Source organism: Solea senegalensis, linkage group LG7 (genome assembly GCF_019176455.1).
Source record: "Solea senegalensis isolate Sse05_10M linkage group LG7, IFAPA_SoseM_1, whole genome shotgun sequence".
Taxonomy (NCBI): Eukaryota; Metazoa; Chordata; class Actinopteri; order Pleuronectiformes; family Soleidae; genus Solea; species Solea senegalensis.
The window spans coordinates 22323565-22339373 of record NC_058027.1 but is presented as its reverse complement, the minus strand read 5'-3'; positions in this window follow the sequence as shown (position 1 = coordinate 22339373).

The window sequence follows — 15809 nt, the reverse complement described above, 5'->3', positions numbered from 1 at the left end:
GTAATTGGTTATTCGTGTAAAAAGAGAAACAGATACAGGAAAGCAGAAGCTTAAGTTCTGTTTCATACAATTGTGATGACGCTACAAAATGTCAGGATGCTTTTGATAAGAACTGTCGACCAGGAAGTAAAACATGTCATCTCAATAAGAAAGTAAAGAAAAAAATCTGTCTCTCAAGGTATCAAGCATCTTATGGTAAATATGTATTGCATAAACATGCTAATTTCCATGGATCGGTGGCAACAACTTAGCAAAATTTAGGCAACGTAACCAGTGAACGGCAAACAGCATTCTCCACCATTCCACTTTGTAATATTTTAACACTTACTCTTCTGCATGTGATTTCTTTTTAATATTGTTCCATATTGGGTTATTTTGCACAAGTCATTTTCACCCCCACCTCCAGAAGCTCCCTGACAGGCGAGATGAAATCATATGAAGTGTGGGCATAAGGTGACAAGAGACCCCCTCATTATTTACCAGCAAAAATCAGAACAAAGCACGTTACTGAAAGTGTAGGTGGACATGCAACAGTGGTGGCAAGAGGTGATTGTCACACACCTCTGTGATTCATTATTCAATGTCTTTCACTATCTTATACTTAAGGAGCACAACTTGTTGACATGAGAGTGATGAGTAAAAGGAAGTCAGACTACAGATGCAACACATCTGCGAGACTCAGGGCTTTCGTATACAGTGATACAAGGTCGCCCTCTAGTGGAATAACAAAAGGCTGTAGACCCAGTAGCTCTTATTAGGAAAGTACAATTTCCACTGCTATCAATTTCTTCACCAGTTCACCTTTAGTAAAACCAATTCTAATATTCCTTCAGGGGAACATAAATTAATGTTGTCAGTTCACTGAAACCAGTGTTTCCCAACCCTGGTCCTCAGGAACACTGCCCTGCATGTTTTAGATGTTGCCCTGCATGTTACGACACACCTGATTCAAATGAGGGGGTCATTATCAGGCTTCAGCAGAGCTTAATGACGAGCTGACCATTTGAATCAGGTGTGTTGGAGCAGGGCAACAGAGGAGAGGCTTCAGTGCATTCAGTGTGGACATGATGAAAGCTGAAAGTGAACAAATTGGACAAAGAACTCAAGGAACAGAACATCTGAACAGTCCACAAAAAATGTTCCTTGTGCAAAGAGATGTTGTAAAAACTGCGATAAAAACAATGTCATGTGTTTGTTTTATTAGTTGGTCAGTGTCACCTGTGATAACCTACTTATTATATAAATATTTTTGTAGTTTTGTGTCACAAGGCGACTGAAAGGCTTGGTAGAAACTGGCCTAAAAGTGCTGCAATTCAATTGTTCAACACAATTTTTAAGGTTGGAAAAGTTAAGCCTGCAAACATTAGGTTTCTTACTTTCAGTAGACTGCAGATGAGGTCTCAAAATTCAGAATCAGAGCAACAAGTTGTATCTTCAGAAAACATTCAAGTTAAATCACACTCAAAAGGGAAATTTGAACAATGATAATATGGTATTGCACGCTCCACATAGTCTTTCAAAGTCGATTTGCAAGCAAAAGCATTTTAAAAAGAGAGAAGAACTCAAATTACAAAATAGCACCCATGTTTACCACCCAAAACACCTGTATTTCAAGACACAAAGACTTAACTATGCCTTGTCCCCAATTGCCCACTTTTCTTTGTACCTTAAACATGACTGACTCTATAAATGAATATAATCTTTGGGCACCATCTAGTGGACGAATGATGTCATGACTGAAGTAGAACTAGGGATGCAGCTAAGGATTATTTTCATTATCGATTAATCTGCCTCGTATATTGTTGATAAATCGATTAATGTTTGGTCCATAAAATGTTGATCAGTGTTTCCCAAACCTAAAAATGATGATTAAATGTTTGTTACATGGAACAAAGAAACCAGAAAAAAAAAATTAAGAAGCTGCAGAATCAGAAGTTCAAAACAAAAACCACTCAAACTGATTAATGGATTATCAAAATAGCTGGTGATAAATTTAGCAATTGATTAATCTTTGCAGCCTTAAGTATAACACAGTTTCATGTAATATTGCGCAGGTGCAAATAAGTGAAACAGGGTTGATTCCCTGCACTCTGTCCACTTTGATAATAACTCAGACTTGAACACAATTCTCCTTCTGGAGAGGATATTCCAGAAATATTCTTTTCTTCACCAATACAGATGAGAGGCTGGGTCTTGCAAGATGGAAGTCATTCATGAATAAATTCATAAATACCAGTATTTATTTTAAGTAACACATGTTTGACATTGCCGACCTGCAGCTTTGTCAGATATCCACATGAACACATTACTGCCATGTGTGATCCGAATAGTGATTCAAGTTTGATTGTTATTTTCACCCCTTTTGTTTTTCATAAATACATGAAATGAAAGTTTGTGTACAATCATCAGAGAGGAATATGTGGGATCATCAACATTTTAAGTATCAAGAAAGAAAAGGTGGGATTTAACCAGGCAGAAATGGTAATGTTTATAATATAATTCAACACCACCAAATCCATGCACTCACTACATAATTTGAGAAATAACTACCCATAAGAAATATTTAGAGCTGCAACTATTATTTTCATAAATCGATTTATCTAGTACTTGTTGGGTTTGTAAAATGATGGCTTAAGAAAGTGTTGATAAGCATACACCACACCAGGAAATGATTTTCTCAAATGTCTTGTTTTGTCCACAAACCAAATTGATTGTTTTAATCATGTTACTTGTTATATATGGAGCAAAGTACTGTATATGTATAAGAGTATGTATATGTGCGTGTATGCCAGGAGGCCTATGTATTGATGCATTTCCTAATTTATGTAACTTTTGTATTTCAGTGAGCTCTCATGTTCAGAATGTTAGTTTCCCCTGAAAGTATTTTGATTTTTATCCCTTATATAACATCAACCAGCCAAGGGAATACAGGCGGAAATTAGCCTCAGGCTGTAACCTTGCATATTTACATTTTAATGTTTATTAATCTGCATTGTCCTTTCCTTAAATAACTAAAATAAAGACCAGAACATTCAAATTTAAGATGTTGCAAAACATTTAGAAAGCAATATCATCAAGATAATCAAAATATAATAATATTATAATCGATTACAAATCGAGTACCTGTTGCAGGTCTACTAATATTACCTATAAAACCCCAGCTTCTAATTGCACCAACAGAAATATCAAGATCTGAGGGCAAACACACATACACCTAAAATCCAAGAGACAAACACTGTTTTGCAAAAATAACAAATGAACCAGTGTCCAGTGTTTAAAGGATGACAATGTTTTAAAACAAAAGCAACGTCCTCTGTGCACATGAGTGAATCTTTCACTGGGCAGCTAATGGAGGGAGAAACTCAAATGCCCTTCTGTCTATGCAAATTAGACTCCATTAGACTCACTTCCATTAAGACAACATCAGGCTGCACTCACTCACTCACCAGGTCGCAAAGCAATAATCCAAAACATCTACAATTGCGCAATAAATGGTATTTAAAAAGAAAACCGTCTTACCTTCCACCAGGTGCTCCTCTCTGTCGTCCCCGTCCCTCCCTCGTAGAGTCAGCATTCATCACCATGATTTAATCCAGTAAATCCTCTCAACCGCAGCTTCAGCACCAAACTGTTTCCAAGCTCCAAGCTGTTTTTGAAAGTGTTTATTTCTTTAAACCGTCCTCCTCAGACTTACTCCGGCAGCAGTCCCGTCTGTTCTCCAACTCAGACCAAACTGTGTTTGCCTCTCGACTGGCGCCGTCTTAGATTCTCAAGTGTCTCTGGCCTCATTACGTCCGAGACTCAAAAAAAAAGTTAAATATTAAAACAGAGCATAGAAGGAAAATATATTTCACACCATTAAGAGGGACTGGAAGCCTGTGGATTTTCATTTCTACACAGGATTTTCCTTTCAACTGGTAGCTCACTGAGTAGCTGAGCCCCTCATTAAGCTAGTTAGAAACACCTGTGACTCAGCAACGTGTGCACAGACAAAATGGCCGCCATGGGAAAAAATTCGTTTTTTCTGATCAGGGGAGAGCAGCTATCAGGTGTATTACGGTCACCTATGACTGGAGTGGGAAAATATGTACACAAGACGAAGAAAAGCAGCCAGACTTCTGATATTAAAGTCAAAATTCTCTTTTTTTTACCTCCTAATCCAGATTTTTTTCCTCACAATTCTGAGATTAAAGTTAGAATTCTGACTTTTTCAACTCTGACTTTGTTTTCTCATAAATTAGTTGTTTCTGAGTTTTTTCTCATTATTCTGACTTTTTTCAGAATTCAGATTAAATTTAGAATTCTGAGATTAAATTGAGAATTCTGACTTTTTTCTCAGAATTCTGAAATTACAGTTAGAATTCTGACTTTTTTTCAATTCTGACCTTTTCCCCCCATAATTCTGACTTTCTGACATTACTGTATATATGACTGTCTACTGAAAAAGACAAAAAAAAAAGCACTGCAACCTCTTCCACCTGCACTGTTCCATTGATTTGATCTCAATATAACATATATAAATATACATTTATTTATCCTCATAATTATACAATGGCCAAATTAAGCAATTTATTGCAATTAAATTGCATAAATCCATTGTGTAGCTCCAACCTTGTGGCCCAAAGGCTATATCTACTTTAAAATGACTTGTTTTTATTCATGAGGGTTATATATGTGATAGATGGATGCAAACTGCATTTCTTTGCCAATAAAGTAAATGACAATAAAGTTGAATTCTATTCTATTCTATATATGTGATAGATTATGGCCCATCCATTCCTCTTGATTGAAAATGTCAGAAGCGCCAATGCGATCAATCAATGCAAAGTTTTTAACTTGCCAAAAAGTGGCTGCTTTATACATTAAATCAATACATTTTTGAGGTTCTAACAACCGTTTAGTGAGCTACTTCTAGGAATGGGATTTGCTGTTCCATAAATTCTTTCATATACAGTGGGTACAAAAAGTTTAAAAACATGGCCAAAATGATTTTATTTAATGTGACCAAATCTGTACAATTCAGTTGAAAAACATAAATAAAGATAAATAATAAGATAAGATAAGGTAGATACGCTGACATAATATAAGGAAATAAAGAGTATTAAATACTATTAAATATGTGCAAGAAAAAAACCCATATGGAAACAAGATAGACAACAATAGCTTTGCTATATATAGTAGTATATACAGTGCACTCAGGGGAAAACAGCAATAAATAAATAAATAAATGAGACTACAATAACCTAGTTGTATAAACATGCACACCCTCTGACTGTTTTTGTGAAATTGGACTAAAATGATGCCCAAAACAAGTTCAACTTTGGTCTATAATAACTATAATATAGTTTCACACATGCTGTTGGAGACTTGATATGTTTTTCTGCTATGCATGAATGTGTTTTTTTTTGTTTTTTGTTTTCTTGTCAGAAAATACGACCCTACACCACAATACAGACATATGAGGAATATGGTAAATTGTTGTTTTATAGTACATGACAAATAGTTGCCAGAAACTCCTCCAGCTGCCTCAGTGTTGCTGTCTGCCTCTTAGAAGCCTCTAAGTCTTTGTCTTTTCATTAATTTTGCATGGACATTCAGTTCGTAGTAACGTTACTATTGTCCCAGATTTTCTCCACTTATTGATGAGTGTCTTCTCTGTGTAAATGACACTTTTCAGCAATGGAATCCCTTTGATGCCTGTGTAAGCTCTTTGTGGACATTGGCTTCTGCTGTAAATCCAACCAGGACAGTCATACTTTATTTGGGGTTAATCAGAATCACTTTAATTGATGGCAGATGTGTATTGATTACTTATTCTATCTTGAGTCCAAATGTGATTATTTCTGAACAGCGCTACATCTTCCATTATTAGAGGATGTGCACACTTGTGCAACTGCCTTGTTTATTTCCTTTTTGTCCTCACAGACATTTTTGGCAGACGTTTTGACAGAAATGGGCAGACACAGCAAAGGGCCACCAGCCAAACTCAAACCTGGGTCACTAAGGTTAGAAGTACTAAGGAGTACTGTTTCTGGTCCAGTGCACACACTCTTAGATCTTAACACGACCCTGAACCTTGACCTTTCTTTTATTTCTAGTGCTTTGAATGACTTAGACTTTTAGATATTGTTTGGACTTTCATTATACCAATTGGGTTAGAGTTTTGTTTGTTTTGCAAGTGTTGCTCCTGTTTTGTCGTTTTTCTGCCTGTGCATATTGTGAATATCCTGTCGGTACTTGCTTCTGTCTGGCTTTACTCCCTGCAGCTTCTTGTTTTTTGGTTATATTCTCCTGTATATCAGTTACACTGTGTCTTGTTTTCTCAGTTTACTTTTGATCATTTTTGGATCTTTGTGCATTTTTGACCCTTGCTACCTTTTGTTTTTGGATTATTTTGCCCGTGACTGCCTTTGTTTGCCCTTGAACTTTTGTTACCACTTTAAAGTTGGATTTTTTTTACCTGCACTCCCCCGTGAGTTGCACTTGCACTGTGTGTACACTGTGGACCACAGTCTCTGTCACACAGTCCTGAATGTGTCTGTGAATGAATGCAACTGGAGCCAGTTGGCTGTTCCTCGCTCTGTGCAAGGTTTGACAGTGTGTCAGTCACCTGCCTGCACACAGAGGTCAGTGTTCAGACATTTTCAAAAATATCCACAATTTCATTTATACTGAAACCTGTCACCCTTTCATTATGTTATACTTTCTGATATTTGTTCCCAAATATACTGTATATGCCATATTCAGGTTAAAGTAATCAGAAAATGATTTCCTTAATGCACCACTACATTCTGCTGATCATGACATTTTGTTTATGGCATAATGACTCACTATAGAGCAGAGTTGTGTTGCTGTGCCTCTTATCAAATTAATTTTATCTGAAGGAGGTGGCTTGATATGATTATATTTGTATGTGTATCTCCAGTCAGTGTAGCTTTCTGTAGTTATTGCAGTTGTTGCAGTTGAACAAACTCTGACATTGGCTGAAGTCCAAGCTCCTACTCTCACTCCTAAACTCTTGTGCATCACGATGACTAGACTGAATAGGTAAAGATCCAGTTGCATAATTTATCTGTCTTTTTTGTTTGTGTGGCTTTCTGGTGCATGTCATTGTGATTTGAGCTTTAATACTGTACATGGCGATTGTTCTGAGATGTAACAAATAGAATTTACCCATTTTGGTGCCATAACTTGGGGTCGTGATAAACATGGAACATCATGCTCACATCCCACACACATGCATATATTTAGATACAATTATATGCACATGTAAAAAAACAAAACACTCAGTTCCCCACTGAAACAGCAGCATGCAAATGTGCTTATTGGCAAATGTCAAGATGAGGCACAAATACAATCCATTTGACTGTGGCTGTTTTTCTGTGTCGTAAAAACTGCTATGTAAAATACTATTTTCTGTTCTGGGATTTTATTTGATACATCGTGTACTTTATCTGTAAGAACTGTGATCAGAACACCAAGCAATGACAGGGGCACTTTCTTATAGAGTAATAGATCCTGTCCTCATAAACACCGTGTTCCTGCAGTTACCCATTTGAGTGCAGGTCTCATCTGCAACAACAAGGACATACTGTACGAGCAGAATTATTTGGGTTGTGTAAAAAAACATTTCACATTTTGTGCTAGCCTGTGGGCCGAGTATTCTAGAAAACAGACATCTGAGGCTGCAGTAGGCAAAGGCTGGACGGACAGGGCACAGGGAAATGTTTCCTTGTCTGTATTTCAACAAAATGTAATGCTAAGGATAAGTAAATGGCCAATGCCCATGGATATAGCATGTCTTAAAGCTGTACTTTACAATTTATTAATATAAGCAAATGTACTCAAACCATTGTCAAATGAATTAGCTGTATACACAGTAACACATTTTACATCACAACTTAGCAGACGAGGTGGAAGAAGCACATAGCACGAGTACAGCGAGAGCGATCATACAGCACAGTGAATACACTAAAGTGGAATGTATTAAAATAATCATGATCATCCAATATTGAAAATGTAGTTTTCTGAATACAGTCAGCACAAGTAATGCTACAGTTAAAGATAAACAACACATAACTTACCAAAGTACTGTAGAAAAAACTTGAGATGGCTCCATTTCCGTCATTCTCTCTCTCTCTATACATGTATGACTGGGGAGGGACAGAGGAGAAAAATTAGGTCAAACCAGCGCCACACCATTGTTATAATTACTCACTCAGGGTGATAGAGGTTCCACACTGGAGCTTTAATTCAACACTGCTGTGGCACCTTTTTAATTCCTTAATACTAACCTATCATTGAGCTGGCATTGAATACCACAGCCTGCAATCCAAAAACAAACAAGTATTGGGTTAAGCTATCTTTCATGTTGTGTAAATGATCGTACTATCATAAATTATGACAAAACATGTGGCTCAGGAACATTTTTTTCCCATGGGTTGTAAGGGTTTGTGACTTGATTATGTCACTGGGTGACACATTAACTGAAACTGAAACACAAATTTGATGGATAGTCATTTTATTGCCATGCGTACAAAACAACTGACTATTGACTATATCACTTATTTGCCTTTTTTTTTTAAAGCTGTTGACAATCGTCTGAATGTTGCATGTCTCATGTCATGCTGCACTGTTCGATAGTTTAGTTTATTTAACAGTGCCAATGTACAGAACAAATCCTATACCAGAGTTAGCTAAAAACAGTTGCTACTTTGCATGTGGTCCCTGAGCAGGAAACAAGTAAGGCCGCAACAACGTCATATTTAGACAATAAGGATACAACTGTCAATATGCAGAAGACAACACATGTAAGACAACATCACACACAAATAAAAGTCCTGCAAATACACAATTGTGATATCTAAATCTAAATAGATACTGCAAATTGTCATGTACTGATTCAGCTATGTGTAAAGACACAGTGACAATGAAATAAATTACACTAGAGACTTCAATGTATATTAAATTATACTTGCAAAACATAGTTGCCGTACTGCTTTTTTTACGAGTGAAATTTGCATCTGCTGTTGTCACATTGACTAAAAAAAAAGTAGTCTCGTTGCCCTAATCAATGTGATATAGTTTAGGTCAACATTAATCACATTTTTTCAACCTTAAATTATGCTTATGGCTGGCAGCTGAACAGAGTGGAATTGCGATACGGTTATGATTGACAACCAAAGGAAAAAGGAAAAAAAAATCAAATATATATTTTCATAAAGATAAGACAAACCTTTTCAAAAAAGTCATATCAGTCATTTCCTAGTGGAAGATAAAATGATTTACTTTTCCTGCATCCACTGTTGCCAACTGCCTTTTCATTTATTCTATGTCGTGTTTTGTCTCTAGAGCTTACCATACAAGTCCAGGGACTTTCTGTACAATATTCTACTGCTCAGTGATTTAAAGGGGCAATGGACAACTATCATGTCCACAGAGGTCCCAGTGTCGTCACTGTTAAGAAAAACATGTTTGATAGTGAATAAACACTATTTGCATCAGTGTTTGGGCTATGTAATAGCCTTTTGTACCAAGAATCAACTCCCAAAGAGGATAACACAATGAAAACAAGGCTTATAGTTAGTCAGTATACAGGTGGTTGATTTTCTTTTTCTATTACCATTACACTGTGCAATAGCTTTAACACCATAATGATAAGTTTAAGGAAAATTCCAGCTTTAATCACCCCTTAATCTGGTAATTAGGGTGGGGGAAGCGCTGGAAACCCACTTCCTTCACTGCTAATGTTTCTTCATATCTATTCCTTGTGTTTCCACAGCTCCATGCATCTCTTCTCCTGTAGTGTCTTCCTGCTAGCTTACCTATATGTGATTTTCCACCCGTCTGCCTGTGAGTTTGTTTACTCTTTTTTAAAAGCCATTTCACCCTGTCAGGCTGTCTTGTGACTAATTGGGTCCTTCCTGAAGCAAAGCCATGAGCAGCATTCTATTTTCTTTTCTTTTTTTTTTACGAGTTAAAGAAGTCACAAGAAGATGAACAAATGAAGGAAATAAGTTCAGTTTCTAAACATGCAACAGTCTCACTGGGATTGGTCTTACGTGATTGAAGGTTAGTGATGATAAAAACAACATCACATGCAAACAGCTCAGTGTACACGCCCTTAAATGCCTTTTAGACAGTGAACCCAGAGAATTACACACACTACCTGAAAGTATGGTTGACAACATGGGAGGTAAACCACAGAAGTCCAGATGCTCTCCTCTCCGGCTACAGTGGCAAGATGTTTTATGAAGAAAACATGTGAGTGGAACTGTTTACAATGAGGATTGTCAGAGCCCCAAGTAGTGATTGTGCAAATGGACTGAGATGGTTAGATTGTTAGTCTTTGGATGCACTGAGGATGATATTATGGTGATGAGAGATACAGTTTAATATAAAGTGTGAATTATTCAAAAAGCAGCTTATTGCTGATGCACTCAGAGTAACTAAATTCAGTCTGTTTATGAAAGAGTATATGAAAAATAATCACTTGATATTTTCTTTCTGATGTTACCCTAACTTTTCCTTAACTTTTTTTATGACATACACCAAGAAGATTATACTGCTGTTCTAGAAGAAAAGATATATCAACTCAATAACTGAATTACAATTCAGGATGGTGAAGATCTGGGCCAAGGGACGAGGAAGAACTGATTAGTGCTTGGTGCAGCTGGTGCCACCCTTTAGCTGTTTAGGAAGCACATCACATTCTAGCTCCCAGCTGCTCAGCCATGTTATTTGGGCCATTCACACCCCTGCATTTTGTATATACTGTAGCTCTGTCCTAAACCAAGGGCTGGATCCTCTGGGGTGTGTATTCATCGACCAGATGTTGTCAAAATACATTGACGTAGGCTGTCCAAATTTTATTCAATAAAATCGCGTCTCCTTCAACTATTGTGGTATCTGGTCACACAGCGTATCCTTGTTCATTGTTGTAGTGAAAGTGTTATTGTATAAAGAATGTATCTGTTCAGAAAGCAGAGGGTATGCTTGTTTCAATCATATTCCAAGCTCGTAGACCAGGGTAATGGAATGTAGAGACTTTAAGGGGAATTAATTTACTTGTCTCTCAGCCTGAGATACATACAAAAGTAATATCAACAGAAGGCCACACAGTGGTGTAGAGCCTTACAGCAAAAAGACCAAGGTTTGTGACCCGATCCGATCGAGAGACTTTCAGTGTGGAGTTTGTGTGTTCTCTAGAGTAACTGGAGATATAAATGTGAGAGTGAATGGTTCTTCGTCTGTGTGTTGGCCCAGTGATGGACTGGTGTCCTGTCTACCTTTCGCCCTGTGTCCGCTGGGACTGGCTTCAGTGGCCCCCACAATGCTCATGTGGAGGTTAAAGCGGGAGACAATGAATGAATGAACAATAACGTGTCATCACTGCAAAGTGACTTTGCTAAAGTGACAGTTTCTGTCCATTCAACAGTCTGGTGGCCTGGGGTAAAAAGCTGTTGTAGAACGTAGTGGTCTTGCACTGGATACACCTACACCTCTTCCCAGAGGCCAGCAGTGTGAGGTAAATGGCATGATGAGCAAGAGTGGACACAAAGCACGGAATTCAAATGTATAAATCATAGTCACAGTCTGTGTGTAAATGAATGTCTTAGCAATGTCCCTGACATCAAACGCTAATAAGAAGCATGAGGAAAACAAGAACAGCTAGAATGCATGACAGAGAAACAAGACAAACTGGTAATGAGGTAAGTCAAACACACACTTTATACACAACAGGGAGGATAAATTTTCACTGGTAGAAACAGGAAAGCACATGAGGGCAGGAAGAGAAGAGATCTGTGGTGAGTGCAAAATAAAACAGAAAATCTTGTTGAAACAACATTTTGTTTGCATATTTATGATCAGGGCATATGATGTGAAATTGACCATATGTAGATTTCTTTTCCAGCCATAGCTTTTCTTTTTACATCACAATTTAACAGCCAGTATTTCTAATCATAATTACCGCCACTAGAACGGAACATCTGAACTTTATAGTTAGTGCCATATGGGCAACAGAACAGGTAAAGGTACCAATTTGTTTTAATAATGAACAGGGGTGATAGTCTGCCTGATTCTGATCAGCTTTTTGGACACATGTTTGGGGCAGCTGTGGATCAGTGGTAGAGCAGGTAATCTTCCAAGCAGAGGGTGAAGAAGTTTGGTCATCAGTCAAATAGACGCACTGTATGAATAGGTAGGTGAGAGAGCTCATCAAGACCAGTAAAGTGCTATATAAATACCATTCTGCTGTGATAATTTGACATGTCATTGGTGTGTACAGGTCATACTCTCACCTGCCAGAACAGCAAACAGCAACTGGCTTGACACTAGTGACATAAAAATATAACATCTACATAAAAAGAAACGTAATTCATCCCTTTTTCTTCTGTGTCGGTGTCCTGTGCATTATTGCCAACAGCGAATACAGGTGTTAAGAAGAAAAATGTCATATAAGTGTGACGTATCCAAATGCTTAATTTCTTTTTTCAGTCCAGACAACACTTCGTGCTTTTCATTTACCAAAAAATACAAAGGTGCTGCTCATGGCATAGCCGATTCTTGCTATATGCGGATTATGCGAATGCATAAAAGCCACCAGGGGGCCCCAAAGCTGCATGTTCAGCCTCATCTGGGGTGAATTAAAACAAACGACCTGTCTTTATCCGTAGCTGTCTCAAAAATAAATTCAGGCTATAAATAAAATAAGCTGCAATGACAAGCTGTGGCTGGTGTTTTTGTTGCATAATGAAGTCAAAATCGTTGGACACCCGCCAAGTCCGACAGAGAGATGCCATGGGAATGATTAACAGCTACCCATCATTCCCATTAGTGAGGATATTAATATCAAACAGTGTTATGCCATCAAAAATAAATGATCCTAGTGGGGCAAAAAATGGTTAGGAATCTCTCCATCGTAGTTTGGCAAACTAGGGCCCCCCCAAACAGCATCTTCCGTAGGGCCCCCACAAATCTACAAACAGCCCTGGTACAAGGTCTGACGAAAATATGTCAAAAAAAACTAATGTCAAAAAATATATTTAAATGTTGTCAGTCCAAAGTCCAATTCAACAACATTCCCCTCCACAACTTAATGAAACACATGGAAAAGTGTGCAATAGCATCAGCAATACAGTGGCACTCACCCAAGCCTTAACTATCAGGGCTGAATCGCAACCTTTACTCCTAAACAGAACCTAAACCTGTGTCATTCTCAACTCTAAAGCTAAAATGTCCTCTGCTTGTGAAATGGCCCCACATCCAAGGTCAAAAACTAAAAGGACAGATAGCAGACAACACAAAACAGATAAAATGAACACACTCATACAGTTCTTTAGTCAACAAAGAGAATATCAATATTCTGAGATCAGTGTTTAGGGACATATGTAGACTCGTACATTCTCTGACTTACAGAGATTCTTGGTTAATGTAAAAATGTTGAAAATGTACTTCCAAAAGTGTTTCATATGATTTTCCAGAAGTGTTCAAGTGCATCTATTTCAATACCTCCATACTTCAAAAACAATCATTCATAAGAAAGACAAATCCTTCATTGTTGAAAAAGAAAACAAAATTTTGGAACAAACGTTCTTTTGTAAATTTAAAGCAAACCTTTAAAGCAGTGCTGCTCAAACTTTGTATACCATGTACCATATATGTATATATATATATATATATATATACATATATATATATAGATATATAGATATATAGATAGATAGATATATATATAAAATTGATTGATAAAAAGTAACACCATTATCACCAAAGTTAAAATACAGTGGTGTAAATAGGGACAGCAAAGTCAGCTACAGACGTTTTACAGGAGGCAGATTTATTCCCAATAAGATAATTTGCTCTCTCATCATCCTCCTCTTCCTCACATATACTTAACACACTGGTATAGTGAAATCAGATTAAGATGGAGCGAGAGATAAGGTGACTCTAATTATTATTATTCAATTCATTATTATTCTTTTGTTATTTGTTTAATTTTCTACACACTCTGGTCAAAAATCCTCCGATTACGTACCCTGTTATATACAGTAGAACAGTATTTCTGATTGTCCTCCACCAGAGTACCACCAGAGGAAGCTTGCGGACGTTTCAGTTGGAGGACAGGTTGGAGTAAACCATGGCTAATGTTTAGGAAGAAAAAAGTTTGAATACAACATTTTGGCAAACATTTTTGTTTCAGTCATCAGTTCTCAAGTGTTTGAGGCAAACATACTCACAGAGCGGTGATGGGGAAAAGTGGTGAAGTGTAACATAGTGAGGCCACATCTTTACCAAATGTCAGTGTATGATCTCAGTGAGTTTTATCCATGCAGAACCATGTGTTTTCATGCTGCAACAATTGATTGTAGGGTGTTATGAGGACATAATCCTTACGTGTTTTACCCTGAAACATTATGGTTGTTGTTGTTTTCTTTACAGATATAATGATAACACTATGAGGGAAAACCCACGACCTTTAATAGACGTAACCAGGTGCTGGATGTGCTTAAACCACATGTGCCTATAAACCTACATTCATATCAAGGAAATGACCCAAATTTCAGTTCACACAATCACCTCTATACACGAATGCGTAACATCATTTTGGTTCGAGAACATAATTTCACATGTGTTGTTTTGCAGAATAAATGCGGCAACACACAGCTCCCACAAAAAAAGAAATATCAGTATACCTTGCTATAGTCTCTTTGGATGTATGGTATTAAAAACTGTTTGTCAGTTATATATATATATGTAAAGTTAAAGAAAAAGGTCAGTTGTCGATAGTTTACAACACTTTCTGCATATTTAAGATAAAAAAACAAAACATGATGTCATTTATTCTGCAAATGAATATGTTTAGATACAGTGGGTCAATGTGATGAATTTTGTGGCTCGCAGTGAGAACAGGTCCACTCTGTCACTCTGTTCTATTTATGCTCTCAGCATTTTGAGCCAAATCATTCACAAAATGATCAATATAGGTTATGATGACACAGTAATTCACACAATATGAACACAGGCCAATATAAACTGATGAGAACAACAGGGATAATGTGGGTGATGATCAATCCAACTGTTCCTTGTCAGATGAGATCATTTTTTATCTCCGCTGATGAGGCTGTGTTGCTCAGTTGTTTTTGTCAGTCTGATTGTGAGCAGCATGCCTAAAATGTGACAGACAGTTTTTGATGAGTATGGAAATGACGGCTGAACAGCGGTAGACGGGGGAGTTTTTGATGTTTTTGTTAGAAAATGTCAGTAATCATGTCATAGGGCCTCATATAAATCAATGTGTCCTGTGTAGTTTGGTTGAAATCTGGATTATTGATTAATGTTGACACTGTGGAGAACTGAGCGGCCTTACAAGTGCAACAGGGAGGTGTTACAATACACAAAATATCTGTACGCTGGTAAAGCTAATAAAAGTGAACCAAACTTATTGAGACTATTGTGGAAGAGACTATTAACCTTTACATGTGTTTAATTGTGACAAAATATACTTTAATAAACATTTACTGGTCAACATTTCTGTAAGCATGCATTTTGTGCCCCCCTATTCAGTGCACTTAGACATTTTAAATATGAATTGTATGTGAAATAAATATAAACACATGCAACTGGTCATCAAAAAAACATTTAGCCAAATAAATACAAGTTTTCTGTGCACTTCACAGTATGTATCAAGCTGTGAGACTAAAGTCAGTTTCAAATCTTAAAAAATCCATTCATTTTATTTGACGCTGCCGTGAATCGAGTGGTCAATGAAGACGTGTAAGAAAAACATCAACATTTTGTAGTTTCCA